The 24565-nt window shown below is 32.0% G+C and overlaps 1 protein-coding gene across 14 annotated transcripts in view; it reads right to left on the reverse strand.

The window, feature by feature from the left end:
* LOC129939153 (zinc finger protein 250) overlaps positions 1–24565 on the reverse strand; it is a 149694-nt gene that overhangs the window by 98897 nt on the left and 26232 nt on the right. For all 14 annotated transcript variants that reach the window (XM_056047040.1, XM_056047054.1, XM_056047041.1 and 11 more), the window contains exon 2: positions 13959–14869. The gene's annotated coding sequence lies outside the window, so the exon portion shown is untranslated. The remainder of the gene's footprint in view (positions 1–13958; positions 14870–24565) is intronic.

A 24565-nucleotide genomic window follows, 5' to 3' on the forward strand; every position in this document is an offset into this window, starting at 1 on the left:
CATGGAGTAGACCAAATGTACACACACAAGTGGCAACTGGCAATTTCATAATCGCACTCTATTGGATTTTAAACTTTAATTCTTAGAGTTCACCTACAGTATTGTGCAAGGAAGTTATTAGTAGTGGCTAAATTCTGTTCTCTTGGTTTTGATTTTGACACTCTTGGTTAATAGAACTGCCAGCATTTGTATCGAAGTTGAGTTACCCCAGCGTCACGTGTCACGTCACACATACGAGTATTATAAAAGTCTATCCAAATCCAAACAATATTTCTCGAAATTTGTATGGTTAGATATTATAGCGAAATTCTTAAAATGTCCGTTTAAGTGTTATAAATCAAATATAATCTAAAAATTCTAAATTAAATGGCATCAGTTTTTTATTTAAATGGTTAGTTTAGTTTATTTCATCAATTAAAATATAATATTACTCTTACAGACTTTGCAAGCATACAATTTGTTCATATAAATTATTTTAAAAATATAAACTCAACATATTAATAAGATTGTCTTAAGATAACATATATTTCTCTTACACAGCTACTCATAAGTTCATGTTACACATAATTGGACCTATGATTTTCTTTATAAAAAAAATTTCGATTTCTTAGGACACGACTAGGAGTATACAAATTAATTAAAATTATCAAAAACAAGCTATTAGTGCGAGAAGTTAATACATGCATAATACATCCGACTCTCAAGAGTATTCAAGCTAATAAGCTGACATCTTTATTCAGTTTATTAACAACAAATCTAGTACATTTCTTTTGGATTTCCTCAATTCTAATTAAAACTGTTATATAAAATGGATTCAAAACCACACTTCAATAATAATGAACTGATCTGAGAGTAGCAACCAATAATGATTTTAGTGTTTACGGGTCTTTCAAATCTTTCGAGCTACGAATTACATACGCTAACATTGAATAAACTTTATTTACTATGGAATTGATATCATTATTAAACTTTATAAATGTCAAAAATAAACCCGAATTTTTCTTAATACAAACTCTTGCTAGAACAATATTATCAATCACACAAAAACGGAGATGAACAACGAGTGAAGAACATTTAGAAATATTAAGAATCTGCTTGATTTTATGGTACCATTCTAAAAGCCTATTAAGGTCTTCTTGTAACTGAAAACAGTCAAAAGCATTTTTCAATATTTACATACAAATATTTTAAGATAATCTGCAAAAATAAGACATGATGAATTAGAAAAAAAAACATCTGATAAATTAATTAATTAATAAGTACAAGAAAAAGGAGTGGACCAAGATGGCCTCCTTGAGGAACTCCAAATTGGTTGATGATTTTATTGATTTAAAAATTTTCGAATTGATTTTAACATTTTGAGTGCGCTCAATGAGATATGAACCTAACCAATCAAGCATTTTTGGATGAAATCCTATTCCATTCAGTTTTTGAATCAAAATTGTATGATCTACTCTGTCAAAAGCGTTTGCGAAATCTGTATTGACAACATCCACTTGATAACCCTTTTTTTTAATATGATTTAAAATATAGTTAGAAAAAAAGAGTTAAATTAGTCCACGTGGATATAATTATTATTTAAAAGAAAAGATGATTACAAACAATTTCTTTCAAATAGTTTTGGGGTAACCGATTGTTTACTAACTGGTATATAATTCGAAATGAACTGTTTTGGACCACTTTTATAGATTGGAGTTACAAAGGAAGTTTTCCATTCGTCAAAAAATTCGCAAGTATCCCGGGAATTATTATTTAAAATAAAACATACGATTCTATCAAACGAAGAAGCCGCACATTAATTCTGAGAGAGTTTTTTGTAGACGTGTGGTATTCAAGAAGAAATAAAACGCATACGATTTTGCATTATCTTTGATGTCGTCAGGTTAACCAAACTATTTGCACGATTAGCAAACTTTGTTGATTATTAACCCAAACTGACCAAAAATCAAGTGACAGCTGTCAGAATGGCCAATATATATCTAAGAAAAAACAATTGAATGATTGATTTATTTATAGATAAAAAACAACGAAGATTGAAAAATGTTTGAAGGCAAACTGTTGTTAAATTATACTGAAGTCAATATCATTTTTGGTTTTCGATATATTTGTTTGAATGTCAATTGATTGTTATTAATTCACAGAAATTTCTAAAAGAAGAATATTTTCTAGCTCGAATATTTAGACTGCAAAAAAACTATTGTACTTATATTCAGAATAATTTTGTAAAACGTTTTTGATATCTGTTAATATTGTAAGAAACATTTTATTAGTTGTCTTATACTTTCTATAAACAAAAACAACATTAAACTCGAAAATATTTTCCACAAGGAAAGCATTGCGTTCAAATTTCAAATTTCTTTCATTTACACAAAATTCTGTCAATTCATCCAATGCCTTCTCAGACAATCTGAACAACCTCAATGTTGAGTTAAACAGTTTTCGAAACTTCATATCAATCTTCTTTGCACAAAATAAAACAAATAGTATTTGACGTTTTGGTATTGGTATTTAACAATATTTTCGTCATAATTTGATAGACAATAATTTCAAAGGACAATACTTTCGATTAAAATAAAAGAAAAACAAACAAAAATATCTGTAGCAGCTACTTTAAATATGTTATATGTATTTTAAAATTTTTCTTATCATCGAAGTATTTACATGTTTTTTTTAAGTTAAAAACAATTTAAAACTACACACAACTTTACAATTTTGAAAATAAATCATAAAGAAAAAACAAAATAGCGTTTAGAAACTTACATACATATAAACCTCTGCCCCAAACTTTTGAGCTCATTATTTAAAAAGAATGTTTTAAAGCCTTAAGCAAAGTCATTTTTCATGCTAAGTATATCAAGAATTTCCAAGCAACTTTGCTGTACTCACATTCACAGGAAGGTAGATGTATGTATGTAAATAGGTATATCTACTTATGCAGGAATTATAATAATGAAATAGCCTCTTTTTTAACATTTTATTTTCTTATATTCTTTGCCCTTATCTTTTTTCGTATGAACCTAAGTAACTATTTATAAGAAGATATAAAGAGAACATTGTACATTCCTACTTTAAATTATATTTAAGTAGTCATATAGTCTTATGAAATTTAAAGAAATAAATTAGAAAATTTCAAACCGTGACATAAAACGTTGCTGATAAACCTTTGAAAATCGAACTTTTGCATCGTGGTGCAGACTGTACTTCGAAATATAAAACATGTGATTTATTTCCCTACATAGTCATTTACCTAAGTTTTATGTTTCAAATAAATTATGTACATATTCATTGGTAGGTAATTTTAAAAAATTAATTAATCATGTCCAAACGAAAATAAGACCCCTACGGTCATTTTAATTTAATAATAAATCACATTTAAAATTTCACATATCATATAGGACTGCCTACATCTATACATAATACACAATGCACATAAATCAAAATTACATACATACATATATAAAATATTTTCAATAATGTTCAATTAAAATTTATTTATTGCAAATAATAAGCAAATTAAGTAAATAGCATTATTTTAAAACTGGACAGGACACACCCAAAAAATTTCTACATAATATATACTTTATCTACATTTTATACATAGGTACTTTATATATTTCTGATTTATATATATATTTATAAAAAATAAAATCTATTTACCAAAGCCAAAAAATGCATTTTCCGCAATTCAATACTTTTCCTTTAACACACAAACAAACTCAAAATTCCATACATACAAACATTGGAATATAACACATGATGATATAAATGCCTCCTTTTTTTTATATGTGCACTCCCCCAAATTCAATCCTCCCCCACCCACCTCAACTCCAAACTCTTTTTTGAAATAAACGTATAACGGCAGGTGGATGGATATATATACATATATTTATATATATTTATGTACTTAGTTATATGTGTGATTTGCTTTTCATCCCTGGGTACATATTTGCAATTATCGCTTCCACATGGCAACAGAAAGAGGAGCATATCATATAAATGTATGTTGTATGTATGAACCTTACCTTACTATATGTATGTTGTATGTATGTATATTAGGGTGGGTCAAATGTCAATATTTTGGATAATTTTAAAAAGACCCTCGCGATAAAAAGGTGCTAAAATACAAAATCCACAAGCATAACAATACTTTTAAGTTGTCCTTAATTTGAATCTTATAATTGTTTGTATAAGATTAAGATTTTAAAATTTGCTAGTTTGGAAATGTTAAAGTTAAGATACACACACAGTTCTAAACACGAAGTTGTATAATTTATGTCTTTTAGATATTGTTTATATCGTTTTAGTATCTTAATTAGTTTCTGGAAATTCTCTCTACTCGGAGTCTTCATTTAACTCCATATGAATTTTCGAGAAACCTTGAATTTAACACAAAACATTGATTTTAAAAAGTACAATTAAGAGTGCTGACTTTAAATCCTTACTTCAATATTAACTACTTTCTGAAATTTAAAAAAAATATCAGTTTTCAACATTATTTTTATATTTTTTCAATATAATGGAAAATAGTATTGATTTTTGTCTTGAAGATTTATACATATATGTAAGTCAGCTGAAATCTAGTAACGCTTGAGTATTTATCTAAAAATGTATGAAATACTATAAATATTTAGGCTGATAATTGAAGAACGGAATCATGGTTTTACAAAACCATCACGAATTTTATTACAAAATGCAATACATCATAAATTTAGAGAACCCTAAAAGAGTTAAAATCATTTTATATGCTGTGGCCACGATTGAATACCTTGAGACTGAGCCTCCTTAAAAACTGATGACCTCCAAAATATCTTTGGTCTTCCAACGCGTCTATTACCCTGGGGATTCTATTAGACGAATTGTTTTGCTATATTGTGGTCAGGTTTCCTCAGTGTATGGCCTATCCAACTCCATTTCAGTTGCTTCATGTTTACGTCCAATATTTTCTGTCCGGTCCTATTCCACAGATCAACGTTAGATATGGTTTGCGGCCACCAGATTCTTCAGAATAGAGCGCAGATAACGGTTAACGAAAGTTTGTAGTCTGCTAGAGATGTTGGAAGAGCATTTCCATGTTTCAGAAGCATATAACAGCACTGATTTGACGTTGGATTCGAAGAGTTTCAACTTGGTGCAGAGCAATATTTTGCTAAAATTTCACAAAGGAAAAAGGATTCCAAATGAACTAAGGGCTTTGTTTATTCAACTGTTAACATCCAGATCTGTTCCGCCATCGAGAGCTATAAAACTTCCCAGATAATTAAATTGCTTGAACTTCTCTATGGTTCCCTGCCTTAGAATAACTTGTTTGCTTTGGCCCGTGGTCATTATTTTGGTCTTATTTGTGTTAATCCTTAAGCCAGCTCCATTCAATTGCAGCGAATGACACATCTGATTTAAGCCTGCCATGAGACATATATCGTCACCATAATCTATGTGGCTAAGCTTGTCAAACAGACTCCATTGGATACCGTGTCTTTCATTTGTACACAACGTGGCAGTCATCACATAGTCAATCGCCAGCAAAAACAGAATTGGTGATAAGACATCTCCTTGTCTCACTCCTTGAAGCACATCGAAGGAGTCGGAAAGCTGTCCATTTTCTAACACAAAACACCTTGCGTTGAAGTGTGATTCTCTGATAACAGCGACAATTCTCTCACGGGTTCTTTGCGCAATAAACGATCTCCAGATGCATTCACGATTGACCCGATGAACAGCTGGCTCAAAATTGGTGGTGATTGGTACTCAGATAATTGTTCTAGTATGATTCCCAAGGTGTTGATGTGGTCGACGCACGATCAGACACTGCGAAACCCCGCGTGGTGCCTATTGAGGGTAGACTTGATCCTGGACTTAATCCTCTCGAGAATAATAGTGCCATTAACTTCGGAAAAACGGAAAGATGTTTTGAGGTTTCCTTTCTTTGATAAATTTACAATAACTCCATCCTTCCAGTCCCTTGGGTAAGAGTCACTCTCCCAGGCAGCCTGCACGAGTTTAGCAAAATGCGGGAAGCTGCCTCAGAGTCTGCTTTTAGGAAATCTGCGGGAATATCATCAAGTCCAGCTGCTTTGTTTTTCTTAAGAAGATGTATCTCTGCACTTGTTGGGGACTGGTGTCAATACCCCTAGAAGATCTGGTGATTGCAGATTCAATTCTGCATTGTGGTCAATATTTAGCAGCGCACAAAAGTGCTCCTTCCATCTTTGTATCTGATCTTCTATAGTCACTAAAAGGTTGCCGTTCAAATCTCACACGGGATGGTTAGCGTTAGTGCTACTTCGCTGTTCGACAATTTCCTTAGTGATTTTATGCAGCATGTTCCGCACATACACATACCGCTGCACTGTCTTATGAGATGCTCTATACTCGCTTCGTAGAATCAATTTCCGCTGAGCATCACTTTCTGAATTGATTTTAACTTTAAGTGTTTTTCTATATGTGATTTTATCGCAGGTATCTTGGGATATCCAGGAATCTCTAGCTCTTGTCTGTCTGGGTATAGTTTCAGTTCCAGCTTCCATGTAAGCGCTCTTAATTTGGCCCCACAAAACATCTATCGTTAAGGCAGCATTTTGTATGTTCGATGATTTGTCGCCGAGTGTGGTGACGAAATTACGACGTACATTAGGGTCACTTAGAACGCTTGTGTTGAATCTTGGTCTCCTTGCTATACCCTCTGAGTGACGCTGTACAGCAGCTGTTCGCAAGCAAAGCAAACCCAGTTGCAAGTGATGGTCACTACCTGCATCCGCCCTTCTTTCGTTACAAGCATCGCACAGTGACTTCCTCCATTTCTGCTGTATAATGAAGTGATCGATTTGGTTTTTGGTTCAACCATCAGGAGATTCCCATAAAGAACCCCCAATCACAAGTTGACGAGCGTTGCAGAAGTCGACAAGCATATCACCATTTTCGTTACGTTGACCTAAGCCATGCTTACCAATAACTCGTTTGAGGCCTACGTTATCATAACCAATTTTGGCTTAAAGTCTCCCACTATGATAATGATATCGTCCCTGGAACACCGTTGTACACCGATTTCAGAGAAGTATAAAAAGAGGTCTTTTCGTCCGCTGAAGCCTCATTCGTTGTAGCGTAGCATTGAATAATGGTGACTTTTCTGATTTTTGAGCTAAACCTCGTCGCCTAATCCTCACTGCAATCGGTTTACGAATATAAAACTTTTGGTAGCTTCTTTAGTCAACATGATACCCATGGACCTCTGTCCAAGTTATTTTAGTTATTTATTATTTATTTATTCATCAAACAGACTATGAATAAAGATACTGTTAATAATATTTAAACGATTATATTATTAAATTTAGACACATTAAGATGTAACCTACGTGTTGAAACTAAACTTACTAAACTATCTAAATCGTTTTGAAGAAGAATTCTATCAGATACCAATTTAATACGTTTCAACAATGTATCGTCGTGAGTAAATGTAAGACAAAGAGAAAATCGGATGATTACAGGAATATCAATAACAAAAAGAAGAAAAGTAAAGGTCCAAGGTGGCTTCCTTGAGGAACGCCAAAGGCCACAGATATTAGAAATGATTGAGAGGAATTTATAGTGACGTATATTGTTCGACTCATTATCTTAAAAACGTGACGTGTTGTAGTGATTTTTGAATCGGAGTTGAATTAAAGTCATCAGAAATTATTGCAAAAAGGGTTAGTTTAATGTCAGCAGTAAAACCTTTCATATCCTAAAATACTTGCATTGAACTACTTAGACATTTTTTTTCATTAAAAGACAAACATGTATATAAAAATCGCTTATAGTTTAGCGTCATATTTAATCACTAAGAAAATCTTACATATATGACTCACCCTAATGTACATATTTATACAAACGAAAAAACAAGATATAAAATCTATAGATTTGTATAGGCATCAGGTAGATCTACAATAAATGCAGATACACGAGTACGTACATATTTTGTATGAATTCATTGGTCTGATATTAACAAAAAAAAAATTATAAAATAGAGTTGAAAAAGAGAATGCTTCTGTTTCAGTTTCAGCTTCAGCTTGAGTTTGAGCTCCAGCTTCTGCTTTATACCATTTGGCAAATAAAACATTGTAAGGGCACCTCCTCCAATACCATCATCATCATTATTATTATCATCAGCTTTGTATTACCTCATCCAAACCAAACCCCAACCCCCACCCTATTTTTAATAAAGCAACACGAGCGAATGCGGTGGTGGTGAAGCGCGCCTGCAATTAATGAAATTTCCAATTTAAATCTCATTTTGGAAAAGCGCCTCCATCTATCGAGCGCACAAAATTTCTATCTCTCTTTTTTTTAACAATTTTTGCACAACATTAATTTCCATTGTCCAGTTGAGTTTATAGATACTTATAGAACTTCCTATAGCATCCTCACCATACTCCTTCCTTTGTAGGTATTTCCCTATAACTGTGCAGCAAAGTTACGCTGTCACGGAAAGGGTGGACTTATCCACCTACCTTTCCACAGTCCTCTCTCCTCTCCCTTAACGTATACCAGCATCATCATCATCATCATCAGTATACTCCTCGTTGTACTGAACTGATGCGAATATCAAATTAATCGAAAATGATTTTAATTCTTCTCGTTCCCATTCTCGTTCGCAGTTCGCAGATACAGATTCAGATACTTTATTGTAGGTAGAGATATATTTGCTATGTGCTATGCACATATAAAAAGAATGTATTGTACACAGAAGCTGTGAGCTTTTTTGTCGATTTTTCATTTTTCCTCTACTATCCCCACTAACCTCCGCCGCGCAAATATACGCGATATGCGGCAGTGTCGAAACTCGCGAAAAAAGGGGTTGCAATTTATGTACCCGAACATTAATACTTTTTTGCACCCTCAAGGACAAAAAAATTATTCCGTTCCGCGACCTACAACAAAACGAATAATTTTTGTTCGTTGTTAACCCTCCTCCCCCATCACCCATGTCCCATCCACGCAGCCTCTCCCACAAACACACACACATGCAGAACAGAAAATATTATATTCAAAAGGATCCCGCACACACATGCACAAAAGGCGAGAGAGATGGCTTGGAAAAATAAATAAAGCGAGCACCCTATTAACACCACCCTCTTTCGCTACCCTTAGCATCCCCTTCGACCTCCCATAGGTATATACATAGAAGCTTGCCATATCATGGGTTGAGGTAGGCTTGATGATGTGAATGTGAAGCCTGAATGCTGCCGCTGCTGCTGCGTGGGGGATGCTTTGTATGCCTGATGCTGGTGATGCTGTCATGAAAAATATTTATTTCACAAGGGATGATGCACGAAAAAAGCTTTTTCCTTTTGCTGCTCCATCGGTATGTATCTAGTGTGGAGAAGATACGGTACCACAGCCATAACAGGTACTGTACGTTTATACGAGTAGAATGCAGTATGAAACTTATAATCAAAGGGGTTGAATTGGAGTCGAGTTGCAAGGAGGGTGATGGATGTTTTGAGTATGCGTTGTTATAATGAAACATTTTAATCATGTTTTTTTTTAGTGTCTTCTTTGATTTTGCGAAATAACTTTTAGGTCTTTGAGCTGAAATTTATGATATCCAGGGGTGAGGAGTATATCTGTGACATAATATCTTGACTTTCTAATAAGGCATTCGTTTTGGTATAACAGCAAGGAAGGGTAGATGGAGGAAATGAAAATGTACATTGTACAAACATCCATGATTTGGAACGTTGGAACGTTAGAGACGACGACGACGACGGATGGCAGATGGGACGAAACAAGAAGGAACAACATGGTTGTGTTTTTGAAATTATTGTATACGAAAGTGAAAGCATATTCGAGGAAAAGTTTTGTGTCTCTAGGTGAACGATGGAGGATCTCTATTTAATTTCTATAGTTAAAGTGGGCGAGTATACTAGTAAAAGGTTGTGTATATATGTAGACGGAAACACTCGATAAAATTAGAATCGAAGAATTTAAGTTGGTTGGTATTTTTGAGGTGTTTTGTTTTGTTTGTATTAAGTTAAAGTATCTTTTATGGGAAAAATAGGAAATGCAATGAATTTCGTAGAAATATAGGACTTGGTGTTTTAAGAGTTTTAAAGAGATTAATATGTCTCGATAGGCTTTAAGTAGTTTTTGGTAATTTTTAATGTTTTTTTGAATGAGCTTTAAATTTGAATTGTATATAAAAGAAAAATGACACTTGTATTTTTTCTATAAAATAATTGAAAACATTGCTTATAAAAAAGGTTATTTTAAGTTAAGGGTAGGAATATATCAGTCAAAGATATGAAATTCATTAAGTTAGGGCAGATTGGGGGATTTAGAGAAGACACTGTCTTTAAGAGTCTGGGATGCGACCCACACTGATAACATACTATTTGTGCCCATTCGTCGATATTTTTACCAGTATTTAAAGATTAATTAATAACAACATTTTGTGTAAAATATAAAATTAGTTTGAATTCAATATCTGTCTTCGTTTTCAAGAAACTTGAGTCGAAAACAGTTTTTAATCGTTTTTTAGTTGTTTTTGTAGGTTTTATTTTTTATAAAAAAGTTGAAATTTCAAATCTTATGTATAATATTCTAGAGTTTGATTTCAACATTTGTTATTTCTTGTAAAAAAAGTGCTGATTGGATTTTTCAAAGAACGTTACTTTATGTTTACAACAATATTTTGCATAATATGAAATAATTTTTAAGTCAATACATTTATTTATTTGTGTTTTTTTTGTATGTAAGAAAACTGCTACTTCGATTTTACAATTCTATAAATTTGACCATATTCAATTCGAGGAATAACTCTCAGCAATTTCCGTGTGCGAGTAATGTTGTCAGGGATAGAGGGGACCTTCAGTTTTAATCCGAATCCGAACGGATAGTTTGAGAAGGCACTTTTCTGGACAAGAATTACGCTTGGAGGATATTTCAATTGCTCGCAAGAGACAGTACCCATGCAAAAAGCTTTAGATGGCACAGGCAGCGACCTCTGGCATGAAAGTCGAACGCACTTACCATCAAGTCACGGGTACTATAAGACTTATATTATGTGAACGTCCGAAGCTTGAGTATAACTGTCATCTCTGGGCTGGTGCTTTTACTTAGGTCTCTTAGACAGAATTGAACGTAGAACACTTAAATTTATCGATGATGACATCAACGTTGAGTCACTTGAACACCGGCGTAAAGTTTTTTGTTTCAGCATTTTTGACTTTCAACCGATTGTGCTTTCTAGCAATAGCCAGTTGCATTCCTTTCCTCTATTGCATTGTAATATTCGAGCCTATTAGTATACCCTTGAGTCCAACTTCGGGTATACTTCGCCGTACTACGCGAATGTGTATTGCCTTACCACAATATGCACCAACATCTTATTCCAAAACCTTTCTCCTTTTCCTAATGCTCACACTATGTCTTGGGATTATAAGGGTATCAAAAATATCCTTGAGTGTGTTGGTTACCATCCTTGATCGATTTATAAATACAGTTTTTATACTGAGTAAATTTGATTTTTTTATTTTTGAATATATAATTTGTTTAGGGCCTGCTGTTATTATCGGTCTTAAGAAATGAAAATAAATGCTTCACTCGAATTTTCTTAAAACGTTAACGTCAAAATTTAAACTCAATCGATTAAAAAGTTTAAGCTGTAGAGGCGAGGACAGACAGAAGGACGGAATGGTCGACCCACTATTTTCTACATCTCTACAAACAGTTTACATTGATTTCTTAAATGTCGAAATGTAAGAATGTATTCACATGTTATAACCCTATTTAAGCGTTAAAGTTTTGATACTTAAAAACAACGCTGAACACTGTTTAAGAAATTGAAAAGAAAATGCACGACTGGGTTGTACGAACTTGCTCATGTCCCTAAGAGTTTGTTAAAAAAATTGTCTGTATTTTAAAAATTAAAAATATACCCGTAAACAGCTTTGTTTGACGCCATTTCATTTCTCATAAGAACCTTAATTTTCAAAAAATTTAATTGAAAAGCGTTAGAGCGTTTTTTTTTCAATTAATTTTCTATGTGTAACATTTTTCAAATTTAGTTTAAAAATATTTGTGGTATGTAGTTATTTAGAGTTTTCTAAAATACTTTTTACGTTTCAATTTTGTTAAAATATAATGATCCATTTTCAAGATATCGAATTCAAGAAAAAAAAAAGTTAATGAATTTTTTGATTATCAATTTGTATTGAGACAGTAGAATAATTATTGAAATCGTTTGATTAAGAGAACTTAAAAAGAAATATAACGGTGCTATGGAGGGTTCCCTTGTGGAGCAGTCCAATAATATTTTCTTTGTATTAAGTGCGTTTTTTGGTATTCCATATATAGTACAGTGAGAAATTCCCAACAAAACGATCCGCAGTAGCCAGATTTTTGTATTTAAAAATTGGTACAACTGAAAGAAGATCTGTCAGAACAATAATACAAGCAACACTGTAAACTGTGAAAATCAAATTTTAAAATTAACTTGGCAAAAAACAAAAACTAAAACCAAAAAATTGACAATTTTCAAGAAGAAATGATTCGCCTAGATTCAAGTCGAGGATAGGAGTCGAAAAAAAAATTAATGCGTTATTGTCTTTTTATTTGCATATTTGTGTACAAAAAATATAGTTTTGTTTTAATCAAACTAAAAAAAATGGACATAGAGTCCGTTTTCATAAACAAAACTAAAGAATATCAACAGTAACAGATTGATTTTGTTCAGCAATGGAAAACACTTACATAATTCCAAATGCACAACTACTCAACGAACACATCCATCGAGATACAAATGCAATTCAATTGTACCAACATTTGAGAACAAAATCACAAAAGATCCATTCGAGACTCGTATAAATATCAAAAACCCGTCCGTAGTAAGATTCTGCTTTAACTTTTATCGGTGTTATTCATACTATGGATATTGTTTGTGTTATTCGTTTTAAATCATACTATACTATGGATAGATTTTCCAACAAAAAACGGGTATAGAAAGAAGCCAATTCAAGAAAAAAATGTTAGCGTAAATTTAAAAAAAATACATTTGTTTGTTTTTGAAAAAATTCGAATTTTAGGTTCTCGAAAAAAAAAATGCCGAACACGAATTGGCTTAAAACCTTTCTTTTTCTAAATTTGAAGTCAATCGACATAATTCTTTAGGTTGTAGAAGTCAGGACAGAGACACAGACGGGCTGAATCTACTTTTTTAGGCTACGTAATATCATGTTTGATTTAAATCTAGAGATGGAATTTTTTTACGAACGCAAAACTTGCCATAGAATTTCTATATGTTGCAAGTAAAAAATGTTAGTCATTTTGTTAGATGATTTTGTATAAAATTTAACAATTTATGCATCTTGTTACCTTTAAATAATTTTTAAGAACGTTAAAATGCGAAAATGGCTACTTTAAGTTTTAGTAACTAGCTTAATTCTTATGACTTCTGAGTTTTTGACAGTTGAAATTATTAGGTCCGTTCTCATATTTAGGTTTGTTTACTTCATTTTTTTCAAGAAGTGTCACTATAATTAAGTCGTGGTCAGATGCACGTTTTGAATAAAATCGAAGCAGTATTTTACTTACTAGAAAGCAAATGATAAAATTTTTAGCTAAGTTAGTAAATTGCTGAAAAACGTAAACTTATGAACTGCTAAGCCACTAACAATGAGCATTTATTAATCTTATGCCAACATTTTTTCAGCACTGGCGCCATCAATTGGAACAATATACTTTTCTAGTACGTTTACCGATACCCTCGTTTACAGCTTGTGCTTCTACCACAATTCAGTAACGAAAATTAGCGTTTCCTGTCTTTCACATTTTTCCTAAGCCAGCTGTCAAATTATTTTTTCTTTTGAATGGTTGCACCCTACTACAAAAATAAATGTCCATTAATTCAAATGTTGCGTAGATTTAAGAACTCTTTAAAGCTGATAAAGTATATTTAAAAAAAGGAGTAAAGTTAAAAAACTCACCTTCATGCGAATCCACTGTACGAACCGAACCCCGCTTTAGCAGTTGATAAATAATTATTATTCCGAAACGACTGCTCCAAGATTTTTTTTAAAAAGATGCGTTAGTACGAAAACACGCGTCTTTGTTTATAATTTATTTTGTTTTTTCGTTTATTTTTTTACATATTAATCCGTGAAATTGTCAAATATTCATTTTTCTTTAGTCCTCATGGTTTTTTTTGTGTTTTTTTCTGTAGCCAAAATTTTTAAAATTTTTGTTATGCTTTTTTATTTGTTTTTGTTCAACCAACACACTAATTTGAATTTTTAGTTGTTTCAAATATATTTTTTTGTTTTCATTTACACATCATTTTCTTATTTTTTCAAATATTTTTGTCTTTTTTTTGTTGTTTGTCGAAAAAATTCATAAATTTTTGGAATCACTTTTTTTGTAATTTGGAGTTTAGAACAAATTGATGATGGATTTTGTTGTATTCTTGTTTTAAAAATTTTGTTTTATATCTTTGTTGATTTTTTTTTAAATAAAACTTAAACTTGGTATATTATTTAAAAATTACTTTATTGGTATACTATTATTTTTATTGCATTTTATTTATTGATTTGTGTATTGTAAAATGTATTACACCGAAACGAAACTTAACATTTTGGAGAGAGATTTTGAATTTTTGTTGTTGAATTTTTGTATTAAGGAAACTTAAACGCGTTATTTATGATTTTTTGTCGTTTTGTTTTTTCTTTTCTTTTGTTTCATAATAAAAATAAAAAATTTGGTTTACTATTTTTGTTGTATTAATGAGAGGAAATAATTGCACAAAATTAAAGATTTTTTTTCAGTAAATATAACAAAAAACGATTTTTTTTAACAACTATTAACGTAATTATTAAAAATGTTCCAAACAGTCAAAAAGCACCTGAAATTGAAAAACAATGAATTTCGAGATTAGTTTTTGTTTTTATTTTATAGAAAAAAAGGAAATTTTATTTAAAGAAACAAAAATTAAGAAAGGTTGAGCTAATTGATTGATGGTATTTGCAGGGTAAAGTCGTTAAAAATTAAAAAAAAAAATGCCAGCGTCAGGATAACAACAAAACGAATTTATTCGTAAATCCTTTCATGCAATATTAATGAATCCCTTTGGCAGAGGATTAGAGAGAGGCAACATTGTGAAAGTAGAAAACAGACAGCGAAAAAATAAAGAATATATTTTACCACCTTTTTACAGACAAAGGAAGAATCTCCAGGATAATTTAATGGGAAAAAAATTAAACCCAAAGGACCAATTTGGAAAGTCGCGTTTTTAATGAGCCATGAGTTGGGATGATATTTCCATATACCTTCTGCATTTGTGTCTGTCTTACTTTTTCATTCTGTTTTTTTTTTTGTTGGTCTATGAAAAAGGATATGCGCGAAGGGAATTTAACATCAGGGCTAACAGTACAAGTAAATTGACTAGAGATTTGTTTAAATTATGATTCAATGGTTTTTTTTTTATTTTGGTTGGTTGTCGTTTTGTTTTATAATTACTGAGTGTTGAAATAGGTATCTGATTGTGATGGTATAATGCTAATAAATATTTAAGGGATTAAGAATTATGAATGTTGTATATAAATAAAGGTTAATTTGATGTTACTTTGGAAATGAATATGAATATGAATGAAATGACGACTATAAGCTGACCAAACAATATTCATTTAGATTTGGATTAGGATTTTATTTCAGATCTTTTAAAAAAAAACTCTAAAGCTACCTGCACACGTGATGTATGCACAATGCACATATACACGTTTATCGGTGTACTGTTAATTTCTTGCAGCTTGTGTAAAGCTAAGGTCTGTGAACTCACATTTTGTTCATAATTGGTAAGAGTTTGAAACGTCGAAATTGAAACTTATATACAATTTACTTGGTAACAGAATGATGAAACCCCTATTCTCTTCTGACGAGATACTTTGTGCACAGAAGGCTTCAAATTAGAAAAATGTAGATTGATTTTCGAGCGAACAACTTTTTCGAGAGTTCATAAGAAGAATATTTGTATTTATTTATTTTTGGTATTTGTTTGTTTAACATTTAATATTTTTACCGTTTTTCTTGTTCCATTCAACAAAATAATTATGTAAGAATATTATTATAATTTTAAATGACACATTAAAGCATATAGTTAATCACAAAATGCTACACATATAGCAAATATTTATACTCTTATGTATAAAGTTATCAAGCCAAATTACTTTTAAATATTATCTATAAGCTTAAGTAGTAAATGTTCCTGTGATGAATTATATCTTTAATTTGTATAAGTAAATAAATAGTTGAATAATCAAGTAAGAATTTATACATATATGTGAACCTAGCTACGTCATTTTGTTAAACAATTTAATTAGATTAGGAAACTTAGGTGTCATTAAAGTATTTTTTTATTTGTTGAACAAACAAAATATACTTTACTGATAATGACGATTTTGACATTTGGTAAACATTTTAAAAAATCCATTTGGTTTTTGCCACCGATATTTTCAGAGTAGACATTGATTTTGAACTTGTTCTATTTCATACAAAATAGTAGGTAAAACTTTCTGCTGTGTAAATTAAATACAAAAACTTGAATTCAGTCTTTACTTCGACATTGCACTAAAAAGGTTTTGTATACCTTTAATATGCCAAAGACACAGTGTGAGCATTAGGAAAAGAGGGAAGGGTTGGATAGGAGGTGTAAAATAAAATAAATTGGGTGGCGCGACAGTCCGTTGAGAACCAAGGCCTAGTGACTTACAACTCTCAACCATTCCGGTGTGCGAGTAATGTTGTCAGGAATGGAGGGGACCTACAGTTTATATGCCGACTCCGAACGGTTAATTTTGAGAAAGCACTTTTTCATGACAAGAGTTACTCTTGGAGAATTTGTCAATTCCTCGCAAGAGGCAGTACCCGTGAAAAGACTTTAGATGGCATAGGCAGGGATCGAACCCAAGACCTCTAGCATGACAGTCCAACGCACTAACCATCATGCCACGGGTACCACTAGGGGGGTTAGGAGGTGTATGTCGGTGTAAATTCATTTTAAATTTCTGAACATTGCATTGACAGGGAAAGATAGAACGTGGCAAGGCGTTGCACATTCGCGTAGTTCGGCTAAAAAATAAATCTCTTTACTTCATAGTACGGCCGAAGTTGGGCTCAAGGGTAAACTGATGGGCATTCCTAGAAACGCGGGTATTACAGTTAAATTATTTAAGGGGAGGAACGCAACTGGCTATTTCACTAGAGCATAGTCCGTAAAAATAACGGTAAAAAAGGGTGAGGTAAGAAACCTTGCGTCGATGTTCGAGTGATGTAAATGAGTTGATGATGTTAGTGTCACCCTTCATTTTAAAGGCTCTTTTTGAATACTGTTAAAGGCTTAAATAAGTTACTGGAGCAACAGCCCAGAAATGGTAAAAAAAAACTAGAAATCTTGCGGCATTTTTGGCAATATTACGTATGTGATCACTCCACAAAAGGTGGTTGCTGGTGCACATTCCAAGGATGTCAAGATTTTCAGTTTCGTTGATGCAAGTGCCACTCAAAAATAGTATCGAAGAGGGTTTCTGTCGCTTTAACGATACAAGGCAGCATTGCGTTTTCGAAAGCATTAAATTCCGAAGGATTTTTTATTCCCCATTGTAAACACTGCTGTGTAGGTCAGAATTTAGTGAGGTAATCATATTTGCCGTTGCAGTTCCAAATCCGAAGAGGAGGGTTTTGAGTCTGGAAACGAATATGAAAAGCTAAGACTGCTATCGCCAGCGAAACAATGTATTGGATTAGAAGTAGCAGACAGTAGATCTTTTATAAAAATGAGGAAGAGGGTAGGAGGAAAAACGGAGCCCTGGGGAACACCAGCACTTATTTTATGAGTTTCAGACTTGAATCCGTCCAAAATAGCTTGCTATGCTGCAAAAGTATATTCATCAAAAAAATGTTCAACCTATCTTGGTGAAACCTATGCTGATAAAATTACTTTAAAAGATATCCAAAGTTTTGAAGATAATTAGAGGGAGTTTCTTTTATTGAAAGCCCAGTGGTGGGTGAGAAGATTGTTGTATTCAAAACTCAATTTTAATCGAGAAGCTGATCGATATTTATGTGACTTAAAATCAAATAACGTTAATATTTAAAACCAGATTCGAGGTTCTTGGGCTAAACGGAGACCCTCAAATTTGAAGATTGGATTGTTTCTGTATTTTGTACAACCTTAAATAAAAAACAAAAACAGCTTTCTCCTTATAGGAGTTTTTTATAATTTATGCAACACAAAGATGACAATATTCAAGAGCAAATTCCTTAACAGTGCAGGAAACATTTGATTTGCTGAATGCAAATGAAAAAATGAATGAAAAGTCTTTATTTGTTCAGCAAAAGTCCTTATAAATATTGAATGTTGTTGATACCTGATTTTCTAGCAAACATATTAAATTGTTAAAATATTAATTGCCAACTGAGCTCACAGCATTGCCATTGCTTTAAATTCATTGTTATTATATTGATATAAGTTACTTTATAAAATCAATAAATGGATAACTTATGTGCTTAAAATTGGCAGATTTTTGACAAATAACTCAGTCTTTCCAAAAATACGATTCCAACAAACTTTCACGGAGCAAAGAGTTTCTAACAGGCTGTTATTTTAAGCAAAATGGAATAAAAAGCAAAGAATAAAAAAAGTAGATTCTAGCTCCAAATGTTTTTGGATTTGATCTCCAAAATTTATTTTTCAAAACTTTCTCGAGTCATCTCGAGAAAACCACCAAGAAAGATTTGTTTTGACTTAATACTGTATAAACATCCATTAAGCAAATTCTTTAAAAAGATGTCGATATTTTACTAAAATTTTACAATTTTATCTTTACAAATTTCCACAGAAAATGTATAGTTTCTTTGGTTTTGAAAACTTGAGTTAGTTCGGTTAAGGACTTTCGTAGTTTTTGGAAGTGTTAAATAAAACCTTAATTTAGCAAACTGCAAATTTGAAAATAAGAGCAGATTCTAAATAGTAACTCTTTTTACAAAAACATTTATTTATATACAAATTATTCTTTTAAATTTCTTTAATAAATATTTATTTAAAATCTTAAAAATCTTAACCGCTCAAATTTAGGTTATTCATTGCAGTTTTTTTAAATTATTTAAATGATACTTTTGCAAACGGTAAAATATCAGTGCCAGTTGCATTCCCTCCTATTTTGATATTTTTTAAAGAGCTTAACATTTAGAAGCTTTTTTTTTAATTTTTGATGTGCTTATAGTTAAAGTCAGTAGAAGTAAATTTTTCATAATTTTGGTAAATAAACTTTAACCATTTTTAAAACTTCTGAGAACAAAAAATAAGTACCAAACGGCTTCATCGATCTCATTTCTTTATAATTTTTAAATATTGATCATTTGTTTAGAAATTATTTCATTTTCCACATATGCTAAAAATGTATTAAAATTATAACATATAACGGTTATCCTCCTAGACGTAACTATGAAAATTGAAATAGAATCACCAATCAAGAATCAAGATCTTTCTTGAAAAATGTTGGCAACAATGTTTAAAGTAGGCAATTTTGGGGACCATTTATTTTATTGTTATTTTTGATATAAATCAGTTTAATCCTTAGGTTCTTACATTTAAAAATCTTCAATTTAGACTCTTAGAAGAGATTCTTACATAAACATTACTTTTTAGTCTACAACCCACATTTCGTTTGGTAAAATTTTAGTAAAATATTAACTTTAAATTAATCAAAGTCAAGCCTACCTACCTATTTGATAACAATTATAAAAAGCGACAACATTTCGCATAAAAACAAATATTTTATGATTTTTTTTTAAGATGTTGTAAAACAATTTCAGCAAATTCGAAATTTTAATACACATTCGTGAGTTGATATCTTTAGAACGAAAATAGAAAATACTACCTACAAAAATAAATAAATATTTCCTCATGATTCATTGACTTAACATTGTTGAGCGTTCACATCCGGATTTTAATCCAAAATGTATTAATCAACAATCAAACAAAATAAAAATTAAAGAGAAAAAAAAAAAGAATTTATCAAGCAATTCAAATAAATAAAGAACAACAACAATAATAATTAAAAAAAAAAAAAACAATTGAATTACTTCCCAGGTGATTAAATTCAAAAAAAGCTCACATAACACGCAACCGGTACCCCGTATGGAGTTTGGTCACTTAAATGGAAGCTATCTTAATAAGCTGGTAATAAGGGCCTACTGCTAAATTATTTCAAATTCGTTAAATGCTAAATAAAATGTTATTCTTCAATAAAATGTTAGTCTTCAATAAATTAATTTTGACAAGAAAGGTAGTTAGAGTTCAATTAGTCCTAACTAAATCCGCCTCTGCAAATTACAGATCGCATATAGTAAACGAAATTACAATTCTGTGTTTTAAATTGTAATTATATCAGAAAAATAATCATCACATTTTTAGAAAAATGCGGGAAAAACATAACAAAAGTACAAAATAAAAAAAGGAAAAACACAAATTACATTTGCAAACATTTTTTATTATTACCTACTAAACAAAAATTATAATATGTACCTACTTAGGCATGTACTGTAATATATATGTATGTACATATGTACTTGTTCAGATAAATATCTAGCTTGTAAATTTATACACACTTTTGTGTTGTTTGGCTGCGTGTTTAATTGCAAACGCAGAAAATATAATGAGAACATAACTAATTTACAACAGTAAAACCCTTTTAAGTGCCTCACCATAAAGGCAATATGTTCACATATGTATGTAGTAGACTTAGGTCATTATTTTTATTTTATTTTGAGACCTGAAACACAGGAAAACTAAAGGAAATTTTTTCTATGTTCTATCGATTTTTTTTTGATAACATTCAATCAAATTTTTCAAAATAAAATGCATTTAAGCGGTGAAGGCATTTAAGCGAGAAGTACTTATTTAAGATAGCATACAGTACTTAGATATTAAAGTTATAAATGGTACTCATCCGGGTTCTACTGTATATATTTACGACGAGTACGTACGAACGAGTATACAAACTGAAATCTAAATCAGTGTGGAGTGTACCTAATAAATTTTGTATCTGTGTTTTTTTTTTTTTTTGTTCTTGTGTAGTATAAATTGTCTGTATGTACGTATAAATTCACCGGTAACAGAAAAGTTGTTTAAAGACAGACAACAACAAAAAAAAAAAGAGAACAAACTATCTATAGAATGTAGATTATACACTCTGAATCGATAGATTTGTTATAGATTTAGAAGCGTGGAAAAAATTATAATTTTTCTTAACTCTTTTAAAGAGTAAATCGTTTTAGGCATTAACTCCGCGGAAGAAAATGGCGGGAAACCTTACGACTTAATAAGAACCATCGGAACAGAAAATAAACTACACTAAACAAAAGAAAATAGTTCAATGTGTTAAAATGTTAATTTTTTTCAGACCACTATGCTTCCTCTTGAATGTCATTTGTCCATTCGTGAGTTAGGAAAAAATGTATGTTTGTAAAGATGTTTCATACAACTGAACGGATTTAAATGAAATTAAAATGCAATTTTGGAAAGCGGTTCCATAACAATTAAAAGGGGCTAGTCAAGTCTTAAAAACAAAAAAGTAGAAGGAACTGTAAATCGACTAATAGAAGGTGAAAACGAGAAGTTTTATCGTTTTCTGAAAGTTTGTTTTTGACATTCACCAATTTTTTTAAATAAACACAAATTTGGCAAGATATACTTCATTGGAGGTTTAGTTATCAATCGAGGTAGCTGTCATTTAAAAAAGTAATACTACATAAATGAAGTATTTAGTTTTGAGCAATGTCGTTTCTATCTTCCATCAAGTTACTTCATGCTGCATAAAAGGACGAAAGCTGCTCATGAGCTCTATGAGCAGAAGAGGCGAGAGGAACACCGACTTCTCAGAAGGAAAAAGAAAAGGCATGAGAAGCGTGCGGTCGAAGATGTTGAGAGGTTTAAAAGCAGGCGTGAAGTTCGAAAGTTTAATGACAGGTGAAACGAAATTCACAGGTACATAAACCTACAACGGTAGGCTGCAAAGACGAAAGTGGAAACATCATAGTGGAACCGCAGTCAATGGAAGGACCACTTCTGCAGATTGTATAACCGCGACGACAGGCAGGATGATACATTCAACATAGACTACGAAAGTCATACAATCCCGTCCTCTCGACTTAGACTAAGTAAAGATTGCCATAGCTAAAATCTAATAATGCCGCTGATGGCTTCCATGTCGAGCTCTTTTAAATAGCTGGGACAAACTAATCTGTAAGATATGGTCGGAAGAAAGCATGCCCGATGAATGGAACCTCAGTAATCTTTGCCCGATTCTGAAGAAGGGAGACCCTCTAAACTGCACCAACTATAGAGGAATCTGTCTACTTAACATCGCCTATAAAATCTTCTCTGCCGTAATATGTGAACGTCTTAAGCCCATCGTCAGCAACCTGATAGGTCCTTAGCAATGAGGTTTTAGACCAGGAAAGTCCACAGTTGATCAAATATTAACATTACGGAAGATCCTGAAAAAACCCAAGAACACCAAATCGACACCCACCATCCTTTCACCGATTTCAAGGCCGCATATGACAGCATCTACAGGGGCGTGCTGTATGAAGTTAGTTTAGTTTTGGCATCCCTGCTAAACTCGTCCGTTTGTGCAGGATGACCATGGAGAATTCACGCTGCTCCATAAAGGTTGGAAACAACTTAACAGAATCTTTCGATGTGGAAAAGGTTTTAGACAAGGTGATGCGCTGTCATGTGATTTTTTTGAACATCGTGCTTGAAAGAGCAGTGCAGAGCTCCCACTAGAGGCACTATCAGTCTGTCCAATTACTAACATATGCTAATGACATTGACATAATCGGAAGAACTCGGCGTGATGTCACTGGGGCTTTTGTGAGTATTGGGGCAGAGGCGGCAAAAATGGGTTTAACGGTTAATGAGGGCAAAACAAAGTACATGCTGTCGTCAAGAAAGGTCATGCAACACCGAGTCTTGGTCAAAACGTCAATATCGACAGACTAAACTTTGAGGTAGTCAAGGACTTCGTCTAACTATGCTCCATTATAAACGCAGAAAACAACCACTGGCTAAGAAAGCAATTGAGTGGTAAAGTCCTCTCTCGAGGGACCAAAGTGTCGCTTTTTAAGACCATTTTCATCCCCGTCCTGGTATACGGTGCATGGACTATGACAAAAGCGGATGAAAACACGAGCTGTACGGGCTATACAACGACGTAAACTTAGCCAGAAGGGTAAAAGTATAACGACTAAGATGGCTGGGTCAAGTAGAGCGCATGGAAAGTCTTCGAAGTAAAGTAGAGGAAGACCGCGGATCAGGTGGCGCGCACAAGTTGAAAGTGACCTCACCCAACTTGGAGCGCAATACTGGAGTCATCTAGATAGGGACTGAGCTAGATTGAGAAGTTTGTTGGGTGAGGCCCTAGTTCACACAGACTGTAGCACCACCTGAAGTAAGTAAGTAAGTAAAAGTTACTTAATTGAACATTTTTTGTATTTTCTCACGTTCTTTTTTCGGACCGGGAATAATTTAATTAGAATCGAAAAAATTACACCAAAAATACACTCAATCGCTTTTTAACGATATTATCCCGGTCCCTTTAAAAGATGTTTGCTAAAAATGTTGACCAATTTAGGAAAAATAACTCGAATCAAAATTGTACCGAATCGTATAAAATCAGAGAACATGAGACAGTAAATTTCTAAATTTGTATATATTAATAAGTCAGCTCTGTCAATGATTTGAAATGTTGGTACTTGAGTTCAAACCTCTTGTACTTGATCTTTACAATTTCTTTGCAATTGTTCCTTAGAATCTAAGGTCTTTTTGTACCTTAAATTCTTTCAACTGATTTTAAAACTAAATCAAAGTTACATTTGCAAGTACAATTGCTCATACAATTCAAGTACCATTTAATTGTGCTTTTCTTTGTACTTAAATATCGAGTAGATCGATTGTATTATTATTTTGTAATTAGACCTTTAAAGATTCTTAATAGGGTTTTTTAAGCCTGAATGTAGAATATCATTTTGATTTAATACTTAATTTTTGTTGTTAGACTTTTCGAAATTTTGGTAGTTTTTCATATTTTTGCCTACGCAAAAAGGAGGGAACGAGTTGAAATGCTGTATTTTAAAATATTGTAGGATCAAAACTTTGTATGATACTGTATGGTGATAAATCATAATGCTTTATGGTTAATATTTTTTATTCAAAATATTGTAAATTTTAAATACTATATTTCAAAATGCTGAGCTGTCAAAATACTGTATCTCATAATACTCTATAATATTGGCTGTTTTGACAGATCACTTAGTTTAGTGTAGTTGTTTATGAAATTGTTGATTATTACAGAAACAATTCGTGAAAAAACGTGAGAGCGATACAAACAATTAAGAAGAAGAAAATGAGAAAGAGAAAATAAGAAAATAAAAATATAAAAGTGCGCACTTTTTTAAATCATAAAAAAAGGTTTTAATTTTTCAGACTTTTTACAGAATTTTATACATACAGAATTTCACAATATTTTGAGATACAATA

The sequence above is a fragment of the Eupeodes corollae genome, chromosome 1 (assembly GCF_945859685.1).
Source record: "Eupeodes corollae chromosome 1, idEupCoro1.1, whole genome shotgun sequence".
NCBI lineage: Eukaryota > Metazoa > Arthropoda > Insecta > Diptera > Syrphidae > Eupeodes > Eupeodes corollae.